Consider the following 9,260-nt stretch of genomic DNA (forward strand, 5'->3'; position numbering starts at 1 on the left):
CCCGTTCGGGGGGGCGGGGGCGGCGGGGGTGGAGTTTCGCGAGGGTCGGGGCGGCGGCGTCGGGGCAGCGCAAGACCACAGCAGCGGCGGTGGCGCCAACGACGTGCAGGCGCGGCGGACGGAGGGGGCGGAGCAAGGGGTGGCGGCGTATGGTTGGGGTCGAGTGGATCTGGCGAGGGAGGGGAGGGAGGCCACAGTGCGAGGGGAATAGGTGGAGTGGGGGGAGGGTTCTAATGGCGCACCTCCCCCTAGTGCGCCATAAGTACGACGATTCTAATGGCGCACCTCGCCCTGGTGCGCCATTAGAATTTTGTTTCATTTACAAGCCCAACTACTCAGGTCATATTCCACCTAACCCCCACTCCATCAGAACACGCCCACTAGCCCGACTGGTCAACACGCAGCACACACACTAGGAGGTCCTGGGTTCGATTCCCAGGCTCCCCAATTTTTGTATTTATGCATTTAAAATGCTGTTTGATATTTATTTGTGTTTAAATATGTTCAAACTTGTTTAAATCATAACAGTAATATTTTTTATAAAAATAGTAATAATTTTTTAAAAAATATCATCAAATTTGTTATTTGAAAATATTTATGAATATGATAACCATCGCTCTTCATGTCCTTGTCCTCGGTGTAGAATGTGTAGCCGTTGATATCGTACGCCTCATAGGTCATCAAGTTGTGCTCGGCACCCTGTGACAAGGCGAATATGAGTTGTTCTTCCGCGGAAGAATCCTCATGTAAAGGGTACGACAGAAGCTTCTGCTTGAACCAACGCATGAAACATGAGTTGTGCTCTTTGATTTACCTCCGTCCGTCCTCTGTTGGCCTCGATCATTGTACATCTTCTCAATAAAGGTTTTGTGCTCTACCACCCAAGGATCGACCACGTCTATGTGTTGTAGCGCGACTAGGTTTGCTCTTTCAAAGTCGGCGAGTCGACCCTCGAAGTCGGCATGCATTTCGCGGCGACCCTCACGGTGACCCCACCCATCGAGCCTGCCGAGGTGCCTGTTGACGGGCAGACCAACGGGTCCTCGATGCCTAGATAATTCGTGCAGTAGGAGATGCACTCTTCGGTCAGAAAGCCCATGGCTATGCTTCCTTCTGGATGTGACATGTTGTGAACGTATCCTTTGATGACACCATTCATCCTTTCGAACGGCATCATATTGTGCAGGAACGTCGGCCCAAGTTGGATGATATCCTCCATGATATGGACCAGCAGATGCACCATAACGTCGAAGAATGCGGGCGGGAAGTACATCTCAACCTCGCATAGTATCACCACGATCTCTTCCTGTAGCCTTCTGAGTTGCCTCACACCAACCGACTTCCGAGAGATGGCGTCGAAAAAGTTGCATAGGCCAAATAGCATTTCACGAACGTGCGCGTCCATGATCCCACGGATTGCAACTGGAAGTATCTGCGTCATCAGCACATGACAGTCGTGAGACTTCATCCCGCTGAACTTCTGCTTCGCTGGGTCTAGGTATCTGCTTATCTTCACCGCGTAACCGTAAGGAAGTTTTACTCCTACGAGGCAGGTGAAAAACTGATCGATCTCCTCCCGACTTAGAGTGAAGCACACGGGAGGGTAGTAATTTTTGGTCTTCTTGGCCTTTTTGCCTTTGCGACGACTTTCCGTGTCCTGCTTCGCCTCATCATCATCATGATCATTAGCGTGAAGCTCCTCCCTGATGCCCATTGATTTCAAGTCTGCCCTTGCTTTTGGCCCATCTTTGGTCCTCTCTTGCATGTTGAGAAGGGTACCAAACAGACTCTCGCACACATTCTTCGTGATATGCATGAGATCAAGGCTGTGAGGCAGACAGTGGATCTTCCAGTACGGCAAGTCCCAGAAAACTGACCTCGTTTTCCATACCTTCAGCAGCGGCTCTGGCGCCTTTTGCTTCTTTCCCGGCTTTGGCGCCTTTTGCTTCTTTCCCGGCAGTGCGCAATCTTTCCAATTTTTCAACAGCTGGTCTATTTCCTCGCCGCTCCTCGTACGCGGGCGTCTTCGGGGTTCGGTTTCACCATCGAACAGATCCTTGCGTTTCCTCCACGGGTCATCATCGCGAAGCCACCTTTGATGTCCCATGAACACGGTTTTCGAAGACCCGGGATCTCTATCTAGCTGGCGATATGTTGTGTCATCCATGCACCTGACGCATCCAGAAAATGCGTGGACCACCTGCCCCGCGAGATATCCGTAACTGAGATAGTCGTGCACCGTCGTGAGCAGTGCGGCTCTCATAGAGAAATATTCTTTCTATGTGGCGTCCCACTGTCACATCCCTGGTCCTGGTCTGCAATAGGCTAGCCCTTCATATGTGCATCATGTTTAATTTTTCAAATGAATTTGAATTGGGGATGTTCAAACCCTAGCACCTAATGAATTCAACTAGGTTCAACTAAAAATATTTTCAATAAACCCAAAATGCTCGTTAGAAAAGTTCATGATTTTTGTTAAATGTGAAAACCTCTGCCAAAAATGATGCACATATTTCTAGGCCATTCTGGATTTTTGAATTAAATCTTATTGTATTTGACTTTGGGCATTTAAATTCTATAAATAATTTAAATGTTCAAATAATGTTGGAACTATTTTTGGGCCAGTGAAATAATTCAGCAAGTGTCCATGAATATTTTCAGGATTTTAGGAAATGCCTTGGTATTTTTCCTAAGCTCAAAAGAGAGGCAAATAATTAGAAAACAAAAAAAATAGAAAACAGAAGAGAGGGAGAGCTTACCTGGCCTCACCTGAGCAGCCCACCTACCTGTGCGGCCCAGCACCGCAGCTGGCCGGCCCAGCCAACTGGCCCAGCCCACCACCGCAGCTCCTCCTGTCGTCTTCCTCGTCGGACAGAAGGACGAGTGCGTGCCCGACGCCCGCACGTCCACGCCCGGCCACCTCCACCCTGCCTGCCTGCGTCCCTGACGCCTGGGCACCTCCAATGTTGCCACGCTACCCCTCTGGAACCCCCTCGCTCATTCTCTCGTCCCCATCCTCTCCTCTGCTCTCTCTCCCTCTCTGCCCGAGCGGAGCTCGTCACCGCCGCTTGCCGTAGACGCAGCCTCCGTGCTCCCCTCACCCTTCCGCTGAGCACAGGAGCACCACTGAAACCTCCCCCTCCTGCCAATCGAGCTACGAGACGCCAGGAGGCCCTGCTTCATCGCCATCGCGGCCATCTTAAACCTCCTGCACCGACCGTCGCCATCGTTGATTCGCCGCCGTCCGTGCCTCCCCGAGCCCGCTACAACTGTCAACGACCCTTACGTGAGCCCCTGCCTCTTCTCCCCTCTCTCTCGTGCTCTTTTCCTCGCCATAGCCGCCGCCTCGCCGACGACCGAAACGCGCTGCCGCCTGAGCCCCTCGCTGTCGTGGCCACAGTCACCGTAGCGCCCAACCGAGCACACCCACGTCCTCACCGCACCGCGTAGAAGCCGTAGGTGCCAACCCCGCATCGCCACGGCCGTTGTAGGCTCGACCCCGAGCTCAACCGAGCTCCGGCAGCCGCCACGGCCGACGCCGACGAAGATTCTGGCCACCCCAGCTGCCGCCGCCTGTTGCTTTGGATGCGCGAGAGCCTGGGCTACGCGTATATGTCCTCCGCCGGCCATTTGTTTGCCGGAGGAGGAATCCTGATGCCCTCCGCCGTCTCGGCCTCGCCAGTGACGCAACGCCGGTGGTTTAGCCCTGGTTGACCAGGGGATTTGACCTCCCCTGGGTCTATGACATGCGGGCCCCGCCCGACTAATTAATCTAGTTTAGCTTTAAATTTAATTAGTTTAAACTAGGTTAGTGCTAATTAAACTAGGTTAGTTTAGTTAGTCACTGACACATGGGTCCCATAGGTCAGGTTTGACCTGGACCAGCCCTGTTGACTCTGCTGACGTCACCCCGACGCGCTGCTGACGCAATTAATCATTTTCTGGAATAAAAATAATCCAGGAAATTCCAGAAGATGCCCAAAACTTCTAAAATTCATATAAATTCAACCGTAACTCCAGATGAGATAAATTATATATGAAAAAATGTTAGAAAAATCCAATATATCCATCTGTACCATTTCCATGCATGTTAGAACAACTTATGGCTGCTGTTTAGTACAAATCATATAAATGACATTTGAATTTCACATATGGAGTTTGGATTTGAACTTAGGGTTCAAACCAACTTCATTTAACTTGCTGCTAGTTGCATTAGCCCAAACCACAGCATATTGCCATGTCATGATCATGCATCATATTGGGCATTGCATTGATTGTGTTTCTTCTTTGTTTGTCGGTGCTTGTCCCCTCTCGGTAGACGATGTTCCGACGTTATGATCATTGACACTGATGAAGACTCAATGCTATCTTTAGAAGTGCCAGGCAAGCAATGCTATCTTCAGAAGTGCCAGGCGGGCAAAACCCCCTTGTTCATTCCGATAAAATCCCACTCTCTCGCCCCTGCTCTCTTTTACTGCATTAGGACAACACCGATTCATCTGTTAGTTGCTGCGGTAGCTGAACCCCTTTATCCTTTGCATGACGTGTCATTGCCACAGTAAATAGATGAAACCCACTAGCATGAGTATGAGTTGTTTGAGCCCTGATGTACCTACTCATTCATGCTTGTTTGTCATGCCTGCTACTGCTTAGAGTTGAGTCAGGTCTGATTCATCGGGAATGAATCAGAGGTGTGTAAGCATGTCCTACTGTGTGTGAGCTAAGTGTGTGAACACGATTTGGTAAAGGTAGCGGTGAGAGGCCATGTAGGAGTACATGGTGGGTTGTCTCATTGAAACTGTCCTCAGGAACTGAGTTCTGTGTTTGTGATCCATGAACAGTTACTACCACACATTGGGCTCCAGGCGCTCCAAGCTCTCTCGACTTATTAATCAACTTGATCTCTGTCTAGGAGTTGCAACTAGTTTCTGCTGTTTGTAGGTAGTGTTAGTAGTCTACCAAGTGGCACCCGGTACAGGTGGGCTTGGGACAGACTAGGCACAGTGGCCCGGTGTACCAAGTAGCACCCGGATGGTGGGCTTGGGAACCCTGCACACATCGTTTGGGGCCGTGAGGGACACCCCGGCCGGATCTCCTTGCGGATGGAACCCGAATAGGTGATAAACCTGGACGAGAGACTTGTGTGGTTAATCAGGGCGTGGCCGATACCCTCGCTGGGCTTCCGCTTGAAGGTTGCCGAGTACATGTCGTGTAAACGGCGGTAAGTGGTGAGAGCGTGTGTGAAGAAGTACACCCCTGCAGGGTTAATATGATCTATTCGAATAGCCATGTCCGCGGTAAAGGACTTCTGGGTTGCCTGTATAGTTCATAGACAAGTGAGAGTGGATACTCTAAAATACGCAAGATAAGCGTGAGTGCTATGGATGGCGTTCTCGTAGGGAGACGGGAGCGGATCCATAGTGGTGTATTGATATGGTGAATATTTGGACTCGTGTGCGCCACCTCAAAAGAGTTACTTGCAGTCGTAGTTCAGGATAGCCACCGAGTCAAAGCTGGCTTGCTGCAGTTAAACCCCACCATCCCCTTGTTGATAATGATGCATATGTAGTTAGATCTGATGTAAGTCTTGCTGGGTACATTTGTACTCATGTTGCTTAATTTATGTTTTTGCAGAGAGACTTCAGTCTCGCTAGTAGTATCGCGTGGACTTCGACGTTTAGCTTGTTACCTCAGCTACGATCTTGTGCCCTCGGCAGGATTTGGTAGATAGTCAGGCCTTTCAGCCTTTTTCATTTATAGATGTATGTACTCAGACATGTTAAGCTTCCGCATGTGCTTTGACTTGTATGCTCTGATTGTTGGGTCATGAGACCCATGTTTGTAATATCTCGCTCCTCAGAGCCTATTGAATAAATACTTGAGTTGTAGAGTCATGTTGTCATGCCATGTTGTATTTGCACATATCGAGCATATTGTGTGTATGTTATTGAAATGCTTGGTATGTGTGGGATCTGACTATCTAGTTGTTTATCCTTAGTAGCCTCTCTTACCGGGAAATGTCTCCTAGTGTTTCCACTGAGCCATGGTAGCTTGCTACTGCTCCAGAACACTTAGGCTGGCCGGCATGTGTCCTTCTTAGTTCCTGTGTCTGTCCCCTCGGGGGAATGTCACGCGATGAATTCCGGAGTCCTGTTAGCCCGCTACAGCCCGGTTCACCGGAGTCCTGCTAGCCCAGTGCTACAACCTGGATTCACTCGCTGATGACCGACATGTTCGTTGTTGGGTCATGTATGTCTGTCCCTGTAAGTTAATGCCACTTTGGATTCACGACTAGCCATGTCAGCCCGGGTTCTTTGTCATATGGATGCTAGCGGCACTATCATATACGTGAGCCAAAAGGCGCAAACGGTCCTGGGCCAGGTAAGGTGGCACCTGTGGGAATACCGTGCTTGAGGCCGCAAAGTGATATGATGTGTTACATGCTAGATCGGTGTGACTTAGGATCGGGGTCCTGACAGCTTTGGTATCAGAGCTTGACTGCCTGTAGGATTACCAAGCGAAACTGGTCGAAGTTGAGTCTAGAAATGCTTTAGTTATGTAAGGGAATTGATTGTGGGATGGAACGTAAGGCTCTTTTTACTCCTTATACCTTATGCCCTTCTGATCTAAGTCATCTTATCTTTCCTACGGGGTTAAGGAACTAGGCTATCTCCTCTTTCTATCAGGATCACGTGTTACTACTCTGTAGACTTGTAAGATTGTTGGGTTTAAGCCTTAGTTCAGTTTCTACTACCTCCGTGTGTTCATAGTTGATCTCGGAACCTTGATTTTGTGACGATCGAGTGGTTATGCCACCATTTTTGTAGCATGTCTCAAATCTTTTCGAGCATTTACAGCCGTTATGATGTCCAAGTCATCCCAGGTTTCTAAACAATCTGATGCATTTGCAAAATCTTTTCCCTCTGGTTTCGATGTTCCTTTATGCCAGCTCAATCACACTAATTGTTGAGTTGAGGTATTCTATTGCCTCGACATATATGTTGGAATTATTATTATGACCCTAGGTGTCTTAGGGGATCATCTAGTAATCTAGCCATGTTTTGTGTTCCCAGTGTGATGATTCTGGCCGTTATTCTTGAAAGCATCATGTGATGCCAGTTAGTTAGTAGGTATTCTATTTCCGGGTCCTGAACCCGAAACTCACCCTACGCACTTCATGTTGATAGTGTTTGCTCGTTCCTTTAGGTTATTAGTAACCTTTGCATTAGTCCTTGAGGTTCGTGGTATATCGTTCTTCCAAATACCATGAACTACTTATGGCAGTAGTTCCTTGTCGAACCGAAAGATCACAACCAAAGTGCTCTTGACGAGTTCTCGATTCTATGCTGCTACTCTGCCAGTTCTACCCTTCTGCATGGGTTATCCGGAAGAAATATGATGAGCTTTATTCGACATACTAATCTATGCATCCATGACTCAGAAAATCATATGTTCCTTTGAGTTGTCCCTCTTTAGTTGTATTCCGACCCCCGTCTATCAATTGATAGTCAGGAGTAGTTGTGCCTCGTGTTCACCGATGCCCGTTATTCTTGTGGTCCGTCAAGCCATTCTATTCCAGAGTGACTAGGAGAAACAAACTCCAGTACCTCATCCATATCCAGGATTGGGTCAAAGCAGTTGTGTTCTGCAGATCAAAATGCTAATCTAGCTCTTGTTCTGTTCTACCTTGGAGTATTACCATCTTTATATCAGGAATATCATGGGAATTGCACACCACCTCTTATGAATTCTTGACGCAGTAATACTTCTTGCCATCATTGTTCATTCCTCGGTTCCGTGTTGTTGCAACCGGAATGCCGACATGTTAACTATGATGTGTGAAATCAATACTCCTAGCAACCATGTTGCTTAGTGATTAATGGACGAAAATCTCATTCTTAGTGTGTTGGTTATGGAATCATCATTCTAAGATTGATCGTGCTACCTAGTCCTTATTTCCGGTGCACCCTCTGATCAATGAGTTAGGACTATTCCAAATCCCTTGCTCTTTGATCATATCGTCTTGCCCTGAAAAGCAAGATTGTTCTCGAGCTTAGTAACATATCGGTGGTTCGTGATTTTCTGAATATCTTCTCGGAGGTATCGCCAGGTTGTCACCTGACCGCTATGTTGAGCTCGTGATCAAGTTGGTTTCTCTATGAACCACCCCTTCTCCAAGAATCTGTGTTGGATACCCTGAACTAGTTGGTTGAGCTAAAGAACAACTTGGAGAGTTGGAAGATGGAAGCTTGTCCGACTTAGTTCATTTCAAAGGGATATCCTTTGTATGTTTGTGTTGAAGAAAGTTGATATCTTCATCGATTGATCCTCGTGATCAGTTGTTGGACCTATTGTCTTGCCAAAACTTTGGTTTGAGTGTGGGCTATCCTCAAATCAAATTAGAAGCAACGATGTGTGTAATGTTGTCTTACTTGTGGTTGTTTCCTCGAGCATACACCATTATATCTTTTGGGTCTGACCAATGCTATCACCGTGTTCACATGATGGTGGAAGTCCAGTGATATGGAAATTCTGATGAGTTGCTGTTGAGCCCATCAGCAGCATTTTGTCTCCCCCATGATTCATGTTGAACATCAACCTAGTGTTGGAAACTTTGTAAGCAATGCCTTCATGTTCCGTTCATGAAGCCTATGCTTGGATGGAAGAAGTGACTTCCTCTAATTCATGTGCATTTGGTGCAAGTTGCCGCCGTGGGTTTGAGAAAGGTTTTTTTGTTTCCTCTGGAATCGTCCCAAGTCAGTCATGCATGTGCAAAGTATACTGTGGTTTGGTAGATTAATTACCTCCACTCCATATGTATTCCGTAGCACACCAAGCCACTGATTGATTTGTTCAAGGAAAAGGAGTTGATGTGCTAATCCTAGGTCATGCACAAGACTTCGACATCCTCGATGATGGTTCCCCACCTGAACTCGGTAGTGTTTTATTGTAAGACTACCATGTGATAATGTTTTGTCTGGGACAATGTGTTCACATGTGTGTAGCAGAACCAACTCATGTTTTGGAGCTTGCTATCGTAGTTCATTTCCCGAGAATCTCGCAACGTCATCTCGTTGATTTGTGTTGCAAACTTTCTTTTTCTTTCTAGACTCGATGAGTCTGGAATATCCTGACACCAGCCAGATCTGAATCTCAGGCAGATATGATGGTTGGAACATTTCCAAGAACTATAATATTGGTCCCTCGATAACCGGTAAAGTGGATGTCGTGGCCAACACACCTAGCTGGAAGTACTATTA

This window comes from Triticum dicoccoides, chromosome 5B (assembly GCF_002162155.2).
Source record: "Triticum dicoccoides isolate Atlit2015 ecotype Zavitan chromosome 5B, WEW_v2.0, whole genome shotgun sequence".
Classification (NCBI taxonomy): domain Eukaryota; kingdom Viridiplantae; phylum Streptophyta; class Magnoliopsida; order Poales; family Poaceae; genus Triticum; species Triticum dicoccoides.